Source organism: Neoarius graeffei, chromosome 1, assembly GCF_027579695.1.
Source record: "Neoarius graeffei isolate fNeoGra1 chromosome 1, fNeoGra1.pri, whole genome shotgun sequence".
Classification (NCBI taxonomy): Eukaryota; Metazoa; Chordata; class Actinopteri; order Siluriformes; family Ariidae; genus Neoarius; species Neoarius graeffei.
In genome coordinates, this window is record NC_083569.1 from 85,667,338 (window position 1) to 85,682,060 (window position 14,723).

Sequence of the window (14,723 nt, forward strand, 5' to 3'; positions counted from 1 at the left end):
AGTTTGCATGTTCTCCCCGTGTCCGCGTGGGTTTCCTCCGGGTGCTCCGGGTTCCCCCACAGTCCAAAGACATGCAGGTTAGGTTAACTGGTGGCTCTAAATTGACCATAGGTATGAAATGTGAGTGTGAATGGTTGTCTGTGTCTATGTGTCAGCCCTGTGATGACCTGGCGACTTGTCCTGGGTGTACCCCGCCTCTCACCCATAGTCAGCTGGGATAGGCTCCAGCTTGCCTGCGACCCTGTAGGACAGGATAAGCGGTTACGGATAATGGATGGATCATAATCCATCTGTACTGAAACTTCAAAGTGAAGATTCTCTTTGTTTTTTTTTTCAAGTACAGATATAAAATAAGCTTTAAAAAAACACAGATACATAACTGACATAATCACACATTTCATTCAGTTGTATGATTGTGGAACTTCATTACAATTCAAATATTAATAAAGATCATTTACAGTTCACACTGATATTAAAATGATCAATAACATTTGTTAAAAGCAGCTGCTGATGTCTGTGTGGATAAAACTGAACAAACATGAGTTTCTCCTTTCAACAAAAATACAAACATTATTCTTGTTTTATTTAGAACTAAAAATGTTCCTTAAAAATACAGCATGACCAAAACAAGTGTGAATCAGGAATACAATAATTGCAGCATGTGATCATGAATGAATGAAGTCTCCATTTGGGCCAAATGCTGCCATCTGCTGGGACAAAAATGAAATGACGTGGCCCACGATCTTCTCCGATAATCACGATAATCTGCAGGAGAAATAAACCACATTATTGTTATTTCATGTGCAGTTTGAATGACTGTATAAATCCTCATGAGCAGAGGTGAAGTCCGGGAGGCGGAGACAAACTGCACTGTGATCATACGAGGAACCGCCCCTTTATCAACCCCTACAAAGGGAACAAGGAAGGGATTAAAGTCCAAGTGAAAGCAGTTACAGCCCACATCAAGAAGAAACCCTTATTTTCACATTAATTTCTGAAATGAACTGCAGGATTTTCACCGACTCTGAAATATAAACACAGACAATTCTCACTCCCTGAAAAGAGGCGAGTAAAATAAAGGTATGTTCTTCAGTGAATGTTTTATAGTTCAGAGGTTTTGTCAGTGTGTGATTTATGAGGATAAACTGCACATGTTAACAATGTCAGACAGAGACAGAGTCTCTAACACACTGCTGAAACACTGACACTGAAATACAAGCTGATTATAAGTGTTTTTATTGAGTTTAGTTTAAAAACTGTGTCTTTAATGATCAGTGATCAACCGAGACAACAAAGCTGAAAAACAGGTTTAAAGGTTGCTGTGTTTTATTAACTGCTCAAAACTAAACTGATTCCAGCATGAACACTGAAATACAAGTTAAAATACAATGTTATACTTTATACTGTGTGTGTGTGTGTGTGTGTGTGTGTGTGTGTGTGTGTGTGTGTGTGTGTGTTGGAAGTCCAGAGGTGATCACTGGGTGAAACATAAACACTTATAGAAACATATCAGTCAGTGAGAATCTGTGAATGACCCAGTTCCTGAGCTGAGAGCTGTGAGAATGATCAGTGAAATCCTGTGTTTATTACAATCTAATGAGGATGAGAATGTTTATGTGTGTTTTATATCACAGTCTAAATGCTTCCAGTGTCATTGCTGATGTTTAACACTGCAGACAGGCCTGTGGAGTCAAACAGACTAATCAGTAACACCTCATACTGTTACATGTGTGAACTGAATGATGTGATTTCTGACTGAAAAGGTTCAAAACACAGGAGGAAGAAAATGGCTGAATCTTCATCACCAGCAAAAGACAGAAGAAGGAGAAGCAGGGAAGAACCACCTTTATGTAAGTTATACAGCTCATACATGATTGTTGATGGTTATTAAATAGTTATGTAGCAGTAAGTTACTGTTTCTATAGTAACAACTAATTTACAGGGACTTGTACTGCATGGTGGATGAGCTACATAATTTAATGAAGGTATTTTCATGATTAAAAAAAAGATGAATACACAGTGAGGTACGAAAGTCTGAGACCACATTAAAAATCTGGGAATCTGGACATGAACTAAGTTTTTAATTTTTGCACATGTTCCACATTTAAAGTCACTACAGAAAGACAGCAGGCAATATGATATTATTGAAACGCTTGGTAGAGAGGGAGGCGGGATGACGCACTGAGACTATCGCGAGACTCCGGGTGAGATCCAACATGGCGGCGCACTGAATACCGTTTGTAAACACAGGACTACAGAAATGCCTTCAATCCAATTCCTTCCGCATAAACTGGATATAACATCTCAACAAGAACCGAACTGTCTACCTACCTTCTCCGACGGCCACCTCTTCATTCTGGGCAACATGACATCTGAACCGAGCAAGAAACGTCCAACACGCGACTGGTCCACCGAGACAGACTCCGACATGGAGCAACACGCTACCACCAACGGCAATACTACAGCTATTTACACATCTATCAACAACAAACTTAAAATTCTTGAACTCCTTCACGCAGATATTAAAGACCTAAAAGCAAGTCTAGAATTCTCTCAGTCACAGATCGACACACTTGTACTAGAAAACAGCGAATTCAAAGGAAATGTCACTAATCTATCCACCCAAATAACCCATCTGACCAACGAAAACAAAAACATGAAAGAACAAATATTAGACCTACAGTGCCATAGCATGCGTGATAACCTTATTTTTTCAGGAATACCACTACCAACAGCCACTCCCGACAACCCAGAGAAAGCAATCCAAGACTTCATGCAATCATCCCTAAAAATTCCACCGGAGACAGTTAACAGGATCACTTTCCACCGTGTCCACCGTCTGACCTCCAAAGATAGTAAGAAACCACCTCCAATAAGAGCCAAATTTGAACACTATAAACACAAAGAACTGGTTAAAACGAAAGGAATTGAAAGGCACATCATTTGGACTAAACGATCAATTTCCCAAAGAAATCCAGGAACGAAGAAGAGCCCTCTTGCCCATAATGAAACAACTCAAGGCCTCTGCATGCTCTTGCGACAAGGCTTTCACAGACAGCTTTTCGCAGACAGTTGTAATTTATCGTTGAAGGCCAATTTATGCTGACAACCCAGTCCTCACAAACGGTGTCGCAGATAGCGTCTGCGTAGCCCCCCCCACCTTCGCAGACACTCTGCGCGCACTTCCCAAAAATTGTGACCACCGCAGAAGCCTCGCAGACAAGAGGGCTCGGATTGGTCCACTCTACATCCACTGTACACGCACTTCCGCTTCCCTACTTTCCCGGTTTGGTTTGTTTTCACGGCCGCCATTTTTAAAAACACGAGCGAAGATGGAGCAGCACGAAGAGCGGTTGATCGAGGAAGTACGTACATCTATACGACTCCAGTTCTAGTCATTATAAGTAACCGGAGGATAAACACTCCACTAACCACGCCCACCAACTACTCCTAGCGATTTCGCGACTTCGCGCCCCCTTGCATTGTAGGGGTGAATAACATCGCGCATGCCTATTAAGGCCAATTTATGCTAACAATGCAGTCCTCGCAGATAGCATCGCAGACAGTGTCTGCGTAGCCCCCCCACCTTCGCAGACGCTCTGCACGCACCTCCCAAAAATTGTGACCACCGCAGAAGCCTCGCAGACAGCGTCGCAGACAAGAGGGCTCTGATTGGTCCACTCTACATCCGCTGTACACGCACTTCCGCTTCCCTACTTTCCCGGTTTGGTTTGTTTTCACGACCGCCATTTTTAAAAACACGAGCGAAGATGGAGCAGCACGAAGACCGGTTGATCAAGGAAGTGAGGAAGTACGTACATCTATACGACTCCAGTTCTAGTCATTATAAGTAACCGGAAGATAAACACTCCACTAACTACTCCTAGCGATTTCGCGACTTCACGCCCCCTTGCGTTGTGGCAGTGAATAACATCGCGCACGCCTATTACTCCCCGCTCAACGATAAATTACAACTGTCTGCGAAAAGCTATCTGCGAAAGCCTTGTCGCAAGAGCATGCAGAGGCCTTTACTCCCCGCTCAGGCAAGAGGGCAAACACGACACACTGTCTGTCGATAAACTGTATGTAAATGGAACAATCTACTGCGACCGTAATATCACTACCTGGCTATAGCAGCTCACTCGCCATTATTCATTTTGATTCAATTCACTCACCCCTCCTGCTTACATACTGCTGCTTACCGATGCTAACGTTAACAATATTACCTATAATTGCCTTCTGCCTCTTTCTCTCTCTTCCTCAAGCTCACAACATCTCTTTTTCCATCTCTTTTTTTAATCACTTTGCTTAATGTTATTTGTTTATATGTGTTAGCTACATGTATGTCTTGTCTATTTATGTCCATTATGCATTTAGGCTTAGCCAATACTGTGATTCTTATGTCTATAATGCTAAACAGAAAATGACTTCCATTTCATTAATATTTTCTACCTTTCTCCCTCCTCCTCCCCTTTACAACCCATATACTTTCTGTAATACACACCTACCCCTCTCCCTTTACCTTCCTTCTTTAGCTTGTATCAAGGCCTGCACATACACCCTCACACACTCACAGCTCCACCTCTCATCTCACATTTTTATCTTCAAGACCATAACATGGCACCACTTACAATCCTGACTGGGAACATTCGTGGGATTGGGTCTCAGGCAAAGAGGGTCAAAGTCCTAAACCATTTGGAAAAACTACAAGCTGACATATGCCTCCTACAAGAAACTCACCTCTCAGATTTAGATTACACCCGCATCAAATCGGCACAATTCAGTCACCTATATTCAGCACATTACAACTCAAAACAGAGGGGAGTTTGTATTTTGATTAATAAAAAAATCTCATTTACTCATAACACCACCATCGCAGACACAGAAGGACGTTTTATCATTATAAACATCTCAATTAACAGTGCCCCTATTACAATAGCAAATGTTTACGGACCCAACACAGATGATTCTGCTTTCTTTCAGAAGTTTTTTTTCTTCACTCTCCAATCTCTCCGACTGTCCTATCATACTTGCAGGTGACTTCAACACAGTTTTAGACCCCACAATAGACAAATCTGATCACTCCCAAAACAAACGTATCTGGCAATCTACAAAAACAATAAAACAGTTCATGAGCGATTTTGGTCTTGTCGATAGTTGGCAGCTTCAGCACCCAGACTCCACTGACTACTCTTTTTTTCTCACCAGTCCACCACTCTTACTCCCGCATTGATTACTTCCTAACTAGCAACTCCATTATGTCAAATATCGCTGAATCTACAATACACCCCATAGTCATCAGTGATCATGCCCCTGTAACAATAAAATGGAATAGAACCTCCCCACAGTCATCCAGTAACAGATGGCGCCTGAACACATCCCTTTTACAAGACCCCAAATTTAACAGTTTTATTAGGAGAGAGTGGGCATGCTTTCTAGAAATGAACGATTCCCCTGGATCATCTCCTTCCCTTTTGTGGGAGACAGGAAAGGCAGTGCTTAGAGGCAGAATAATCTTATTTTCAGTACACAAAAAAAGGACAGAAAAAGAACAGGAAATTGAACTAAACCATAAAATTAAGCAATTGGAGGAAATTAACGCGACCCACCCATCTCAAGAAACACGAAATGAATTAAGAAAGTGCAAATCTAAACTAGATGAAATACTTAGTAAACACACCCAATTTATGATTCATCGATTAAGGCAAGAATCCTTTCATCACAGCAATAAATCAGGTAAATATTTAGCAAATCAAATCAGACGCAACAAAGAAAAAGCAACAATTTCAGCCATAAAGAACTCAGCAGGGAAGCTAACCAGCTCACCTGAAGAAATTAACCAAGTTTTCTACAATTTCTACAATAAACTATATTCTTCTGAATTAAACCCTAATCAGGAATCCATTAACTCATTCCTCAATAATATCAATTTACCACAACTAACCGAAAACCAAATAAATAAACTGGAATCATCTATTACTCAAGAGGAATTGTTTTCAGCTCTGGAACGCATGCCTAACAATAAAGCACCAGGACCGGATGGATTCCCTGCTGAGTTCTACAAACAATTCTGGTCTATTTTGGCTCCACTATTCATCAGGATGATCAATGAATCAAAAGAAAATTCAAAACTACCAGCTAGCACTACCTCAGCAACAATTTCACTCCTCCTCAAGCCCAATAAGGACCCAACAATTCCATCTAGTTATCGACCAATTTCTCTTCTCAACGTTGACAATAAAATAATCGCCAAAGCTTTAGCTCTTAGGTTAGAAGAGGTCACCCCATCTATTATCCATCCGGACCAAACTGGTTTTATCAAGGGTAGAATCTCAACCTCCAATGCTTGCAGATTATTTAACGTTATACATTACTCCTCAGCCATACAAGAAAATACCATCATAGCAACTCTAGACGCAGAAAAAGCATTTGACAGGGTTAACTGGAATTTCCTGTTTTCCACATTGGGGAGGTTTGGTTTTGGGGAATCCTTCATTAATTGGATCAAAATTCTATACACGTCACCTTCAGCCACAGTAATCACCAATGGACTAACATCACGTAGTTTCACTTTGCACCGGGGGACTAGACAAGGATGCCCACTCTCTCCTTCACTATTTACCATCTTCATTGAACCTTTAGCCACCGCCATCCGACAGAACTCCCTCATCAAGGGAGTTCAAACTCCAAATTTACATCACAAAATTAGTCTCTATGCTGTTGATATCTTACTTTTCTTACAAAATCCCCCAACATCTGTACACGAAACTATTGAACTGATCAACACATTCTCCAACATTTCTGCATATTCTATCAACTGGAACAAATCTGCAATCCTCCCATTACATTCCAACAGCTGGGATGTGTCGGCCTACTCATCACCTATTCCCCTATGCACCAGTCATATCACATACCTGGGGATAAGGGTATGTGATATGACTTGTTTGGTCTCAGACTTGTTTGGTCTAAATTTCACCCCCCTACTCAATTCAATAACTGATGACCTCCAGCGCTGGATGAACCTTCCACTATCCATCATGGGCAGGATATCAGTTATCAAAATGACAGTTTTGCCCAAAGTTAACTATTTACTTTCAATGATTCCTATTTAGCCTACCCAATCCTGGTTTAAATCACTAGACTCTACAATCATTAAATTCTACTGGAAAAACAAGACACCAAGAATCAAACTGACCACACTTCAAAAACCTAAAATACTAGGTGGTCTAGAGGCGCCACACTTCTACCACTATGCACTGGCCAACCAGCTTCAATACATTTACAAATGGATACATCCCACCTCACCTGAATTCACCTGGTTAGACCTAGAACAAACCATTTGCAAGGATATTCAGATCTCAGACTTACCTTTCTGCAGCCAGTCAGTCAAAAAGCATCCATCTTTCAAAGCTCCAACCATAGCATCAAGTCTGACAGCCTTGTGGAAGTTTTATGACCTCACTAATTCACCTCTGACACTATCAAATCACACCTCTATCTGGAACAATCCTGATTTAACCATCAATAAAAAACCACTCAACTTTCTCACATGGATAGGCAAGGGTATCACTCATCTTCATCATATCATCGAAGACAATAGACTGGTCTCTTTTGCCTATTTGGTCCAGAAGCATGGCATTGAGGGTAAACACTTCTTACATTATCTTCAAATTAAATCAACTATTCAAGCAAAATGGAATATTCAGATACCTAATTTAGACATCCCCCCACAAATCTTGGAACTGATTAACATACCCTCCCCTCAAAAAATCTCTCATCTCATCTCATTATCTCTAGCCGCTTCATCCTTCTACAGGGTCACAGGCAAGCTGGAGCCCATCCCAGCTGACTACGGGCAAAAGGCGGGGTACGCCCTGGACAAGTCGCCAGATCATCACAGGGCTGACACATAGACACAGACAACCATTCACACTCACATTCACACCTACGGTCAATTTAGAGTCACCGGTTAACCTAACCTGCATGTCTTTGGACTGTGGGGGAAACCGGAGCACCCGGAGGAAACCCACGCGGACACGGGGAGAACATGCAAACTCCACACAGAAAGGCCCTCGCTGGCCCCGGGGCTCGAACCGAGGACCTTCTTGCTGTGAGGCGACAGCGCTAACCACTACACCACCGTGCCGCCCCCTCAAAAAATCCTTTCCAAAATATACAAAATTATATCACAATCCGAAAAAACTTTAAGCCTTCCATACCACAATTGGGAATCAGACCTGTCCATTACTCCTGATGCCGGCTTCTGGACCCAAATCTGCAAAAACATCTATCTAATGACTAAAAATGCCAATCTTCAACTAATACAGTACAAGGTACTCCATAGATTTCACTACACTGCACAGAAACTGGCAAGAATGGGTTTTGGCTCCGACACGTGTTCCCACTGCATGCTAAACACCCCGGACACATACATCCACGCTGTCTTGCATTGCACCCTGATCCATAGGTTCTGGATAAAAGTCACAGATTCACTCACCTCTATCCTTGGCCATCACATCCCAGCAACCCCTTCCCTCTGCATACTAGGAGATACATCTTCAACCAACCTTAACACCACAGACAATAAATTTCTTCTAGTAGCACTAACTGTCGCCAAGAAAACAATCCTCATGAACTGGAATTCAAAGAACTCAATCCACATTACCCATTGGAAAAACCTGCTAGCAGATTATATATTATTGGACAATCATACCTCTCCCAACTTACTCCACACTCAGAATACACACTCCCCTTGGTCATCTTACCTCACCTTTTTACAGACTTGACCTGGCCCTCTGTGCCTGAGATCCAGTCCCAACGCCACACCCAAATATTCCTCCATAATTGTTAATACTTAGCCATACATATTAGGAAAGGGAGGATGGAAGCTGCAATCTCTTATCTCTGTTTGTTTATGTACTTCATTTATTAATTTTTCCCACCACTCCCTCCCTCCCTTTGCTACCGTCTTCCCTCCCCCACTTCATCTACTCCTGTTATACCTGGGCATTTGGGATGGCGTGGACAGCCCTACCCTGTCTGGCTGTCAGGTGGGACTGGCGTTGGTTGGTGCCATTGGGAGGGTTGATGGGTTAGGGTTCCCCTTCGGGTCAGGGTCCCAAGGTCCTCTCAGCACCCCGCCCACCCCACGCATGCACTCTGATACCTGCCTATTCTTGGTATTGCACAGCGCGCCTTATCCTCTTTTAAATGCTCTACACATTAGGAAGCACACACCATTTGCCCACCTTCAACAAGAACAACATGATAGACTAGGGCAGGGGAGGAGTGCATGTGGGAAACCTCTGCAGGTGCTTCGCTGCACTCCTCGCTTCTTTTAATGCAAATACATTTTAGAGGAGGCTTATATCTTTAACTATATAGGGTGCAGGGGGCATGTAGGTGGAGATCTGGGCAGGTTTTCACCCTGCACGCCCTCTTCTTTTAATGCAGTACACTTTAGAGAAGGCACACATTCTTGTCATATACAGTCATATATAGGATAGGTAGGGCGTGTTGTGCGGAGGTTATGGGGGGCTGGTGTCAGTGTGTGGGGGCCCGGAGCCCTGCCTCATGCAGTACCTCCCCCTCCCCTCTGTCGTCCCATCATGACTTAGCTTGGGCAGGGGCGGCTGGCACCATAGCCATGAACAGGTGCTCAGGTAGTCATCGTAATTAACTATTAAATAACTATTATTTTTAGAATCACTATCTATAAAAAAATTACTAACACAAAGGATGAGCAAATAAAATAATACTCCCCCCCCCCATTATGTTCCAGCTTCTTTCTCCCTGGCCCGACACTAGACCAGCACTGCTTATATACACTCACACACACACACATGTGCTCACTATCACAAACTCCGCTCCCCCCCAACATACACACACTGTCCCTCCACCCATAACTCAAGGCCCAAAACCCCTCCAATTCCCCCCCCACCTACCCTCCTCCATCTCACATGCACATTCATTACCCCTAACCAACCCCACCCAGCCTCCCCTATTGAGGTTTTTCACCCACATGACCAAGTCATGTGATGCATCGTTAGGCTGCCATTTTGGACGTCACGGCTCGAATCAGTTTGAATGCGAGGAAGGCGACAAACGAAAAACATAAAAGAAAAAGGAGCGAGATGCAGAAAACACCTTCACTATCCAGCGACGTAGGGCATTTACAGGGCGAGCAGAGGGAGAGGTATTTGCAAAAATTGAGGTTAGCAGGCTTAGAGAACGACGTTTACCTGCTTCCACCAGGATTGTTCACTGACGTACGGAAGTACACGAAGCCCTCGTCTTTACCTGACTTCGGCCCACATGATCTGTATACCTATGTCGTTAAAAACCCATCGCCATACACAGGTATTGATCTGAAAGCGTATAAGAGTTTGGATGCCTACAAATATTTTGTGTCAGGCTGGGTAACATGCCTACATCAGTGGGTCGTCCCTGGAGCCGGTGGTCGCCATCTTATTACAGCTAAGGTTTGTTCACATTTTCATTTACTTTCGGTCCTCAGGATAAACAAAATGTTATTAAATGTCATTGAAATAACTTCTTAGTCTGTTGAGACATGGCCCGTTATAAATTTGCTGTTACCAGGCAATGACCAAGAACTGTATTATTAGGGTCGGTGTCTGTGTTGTAGCAGTGTACTAGCAGCTAGCTGTTAGCACTAGCTAATGTCAACAACATAGCTAGTATGTTACTGTAGCAATGTTTACGTTCAGTCATTTGGATGACTGCTAAAACCTTTCAGTCTCAAGTTTTTCCTTTACTGTATTTACTAGTTTAATGTAATTATGATCCGGCAGCTATTTACACCGGATCCAGTGTAAATAACTGCCGGAGCGCGCTCCGGAACCTCGGCCGGAGCACTCCAGGAGCAAGCTGGAGCGCGCTGCTTAATTTGAGGGGGAGCAAGCCGGAGCACGCTGCTTAATTTGAGGGGGAGCAAGCCGGAGCACGCTCCGGCAGCTATTGACACTGGATCCGGTGTCTGTAACACGTTTTTTTTTCAAGCTGGTTCTCCCTCTCTGTCTGCAGCGTTAGTATGTAGCTTGACCTTCAAAATGGCGGACACCGGGGCGTCACGTGCCCCTGTGACGTCAGGTGAAAAACCTCAATACAGCAATATAGCTCTTGTTTATCTCTGTCAAATTTGTCTCCATGTGTCCTGTTACATCTCTCTGTCAACATATTAGTAGTACTGTCCAGCCTTTGAAACTCTTGTTAATGTTACATCAGTGTTTCTGTTGTATGTCATGTGTATGTATTAATTTGTTTTATTCTGTCCTTGATACTTTGTATTTGTTTGTATTTGTTAGCAAATAAAAAAAAGTCACTACAGAATGAAAAAAGTGTGACTTTGTGAAAGAAAAGTGTTTTATTGTTGGAGTGTTGTGCTGATTCTGTATAAGAGGAATAAAGAACTCAAGCATGAACAGTTTTATGGAAAAATAATCAGCTCTGGGGTGATAACGACTTTGTCATTGATGATGATTAATGCAGGAGCTTCTGGGTTTTATTTCTGATGTAAGATCTACAGTACACTTGTAAATACCTTTGACTGTAAAATTCATGAAAGCATTCCACAAAAATATTTTTCCACAAACATTAAAATGACGCCCTGACAAGTGCCTTTAGACTTCAATTGTGAGTTTAGAATGAAAAGCCTTTTTGGTATCAGTTCAGAAAAACGTGGAGAAATTCTGGTGTGTGATTTTCACACCTACACTACAGATGCAGTGGACTGAATAGAGACAAGGTTGAAACAAATTCCAGTATTTCTACCAGTGGCGTGCACAGACATTTTGGGGGGCAAGTGCTCTGGGGGGAGAAAGGGCACTTTTTTGTGCATGTGGAACACCTTATTATAAAAGTCTGAGATTTAACCCTCCTCTTGTGTTTGGGTCGCCACTGACCCGTTTTAGTTTTTAAAGGTGTAAAATAACCACTTAATGTGAATTTATTACATCAAGGCTTTTTGACTTTGCCAGGAATCTCTAGTTGAACAAAATAGAAAAATAAATTTTGTTTTCCTAAATCTGAAAATGGTCTAGCAAAAAATATAATACTTATGTGCAGTTGTTTCTGTATGCGACGGGCTACTTCACGACAAAATAATTACAGTTTGGGCTTAGAGGGCAAACAGTACATTTTCACTCGATTCATGTGTTACCTGGCTGGTGGGGCAGGGGAAGAGCTGACTGACTGCCCGATGTGTTGTCTGCGCTACGGCAAGGCCGTGGCTTCCAGGACGCTATGCTGCTGCAACCTCACATTGAATGCACTACATGCTTGTTCACGTGACAGAGCAAGAGAGACAGAGGTCCGGTGTGTGTGCGGAGGGGGCACACATCGGGACATTATTTTCACACACGCTTTTAATGCCGTGGCTTTTCTAAAAGATCATGTCGACATTGGCCTCAGTAAACTGTAAAAAAAAAAATTCAAAAGGGCACTTTTTTGGACAGAGGGCAGAGGGGCAGGTGCTTGAGCACCACCTCGTGTCTATCTGTGCACGCCACTGCTTTCTACACTATTTATAAACAATGTATAACATTATTTTCTCTCAACCCTAGTTTCTGGTGACTCCAGCAGCTTCCTGTCTGAAGAGCAGCTGCTGTGTTCGATCTGTCTGGATGTGTTCACTGATCCAGTCACCACTCCATGTGGACACAACTTCTGTAAGAGCTGCCTTACACAGTGCTGGGAGAAGAGTCAACACTGTCACTGTCCATTATGTAAAGAGAAATTCACCAAGAAACCTGAACTGAAGATTAATACAACACTGAGAGAGGTTGCAGATCTCTTCAAGAAGAAACGTGGTCCTGATAAACCTCAGGTTCTGTGTGATGCCTGCACTGGAGAGAAGCTGAAGGCCCTGAAATCCTGTCTGGATTGTTCTGCAAGTTTGTGTAAAACTCATCTAGAGTTTCATAGTAATATGCCCAAACATAAAAAACACAAATTAATAAACCCTGTGGAGAACCTGGAGGACTACATATGCCAGAAACATGAGAGACCGCTGGAGCTGTTCTGTAGAGATGATCAGACGTGTGTGTGTCAGTTCTGCACTGAGACAGACCACAAGAATCACAACACTGTTCCTATAGAGGAGGAGAGCGGAGAGAGGAAGGTGAGAAACACTGATTAACATCAACTTTAGACATTATTATAGAAAATACAAATTAATTTATCCAGTGGTAGATCAGACTGGAAATTTCTGAGATCAAATTCTAGGACAAGAGGTACAAAAGTAGTAAAAATATCAATTATTTATCTTCTGCTCTGTCCTCAGACTCAGCGAGGGAAAACACAGACAGACGTGCAGCAGATGATTCAGGACCGACTGAAAAAGATCCAAGAGATCAAACACTCAGTCGAGCTCAGCAAAGTGTGTGGAAAATAGTTTATGTATTGTTTGCTTGAATCTGTAGAAATTAACGATCCGCAATAAATATTAGTTCATTATTCAGTGTGATGTAAAGAAAGTGAAAATGTGTTGCTCCTTTAGAGAAGCACAGAGAAAGAGAAAGCAGACAGTGTTGCAGTCTTCACTGCTCTGATTCGCTCCATTGAGAGAAGTCAGGCTGAGCTGCTCGAGGTGATGGAGGAGAAGCAGAGAGCAGCAGAGAGGCAGGCTGAAGGACTCATTAAAGAGCTGGAGCAGGAAATCACTGTGCTAAAGAGGAGAGACACTGAGCTGGAGCAGCTTTCACACACTGAGGAGCATCTCCACCTCCTACAGGTCAGTGTTCCTCTCTCTGCTTACTGGCAATGCAGAACATCACAGAACAACACTCACCATGCTGAGGGATTTCTCCTCTCTCCTGCTCTACTGTAGATTTACTCCTCCGTGTGCAGCCCTCCACACACCAAGAACTGGACTGAGATCAGTATTAACACTGATCTGAGTGGGGACACTGTGAGGACAGCTCTGTCTCAGCTTCAGCAGACTCTGAATGAGAAGTTGACAGAAACAGGTGAGAAATTTTCAGAATGAACTTTTTTTGCGACATAAATCTAAAATGTGTTCTATACAAACCATCTGCAATCTAATGAAAGTGATGTTTTGTTGTAATTATTTTCCACAGAACTGAAGAGGATTCAGCAGTATGCAGGTACAGTGAGGTTTCGGTTTCCTCTCATATTAAAATGTACAGATCATCATTACACCACTGCATCATCAGACTTATTTTCATCTGTAGATCTCTCCAGCTAAAAGGAAGTCTTAAAGTGTGTCTCATTATCCTCCTCACTACACTGTAAAAACGAAAATGTTGAGAAAACTCAAATTATCAAGGCAACATGATGCAATAGATTCAGAGGCGTAGCACCAAATTTGGGGCCCCAGGAACCACCAGTTCTGTGGACCCCCCCTCTGCAATTGCATTGATTCCTCAGAAAGACAATCTCTTGACCTCATTAATGGGTGTTGTGGTATTGTTGTTAAGGATGTTGTGGCCGAATCATTTAGATTACATTTCATTTTATATCTTAGTGTCAGCCACGTTTCTATGGCACCCCTGAGGAGGGCGCGCGGCATCGCACACCAGTGGAGAAGGTTTATAGTGTGCTTTTCCTTACATCTAGGCTAAGATAGGCTCACCTTCTCTCAAGTTGTTGACACCTGTTGCGGCTGGGGCATCATCACGTTCTGTGACATTTTCTGAAACTGAGTGGGATTCATTTTATAAATTAGCTTTCCTAATATTTGGACA

The 14,723-nt window shown here is 42.7% G+C and overlaps 1 pseudogene; it reads left to right on the forward strand.

Moving 5' to 3' along the window:
- The first annotated feature begins 934 nt into the window (after window positions 1–934).
- Window positions 935–14,723, forward strand: part of LOC132864536 (E3 ubiquitin-protein ligase TRIM21-like) — a 36,085-nt pseudogene continuing 22,296 nt past the window's right edge.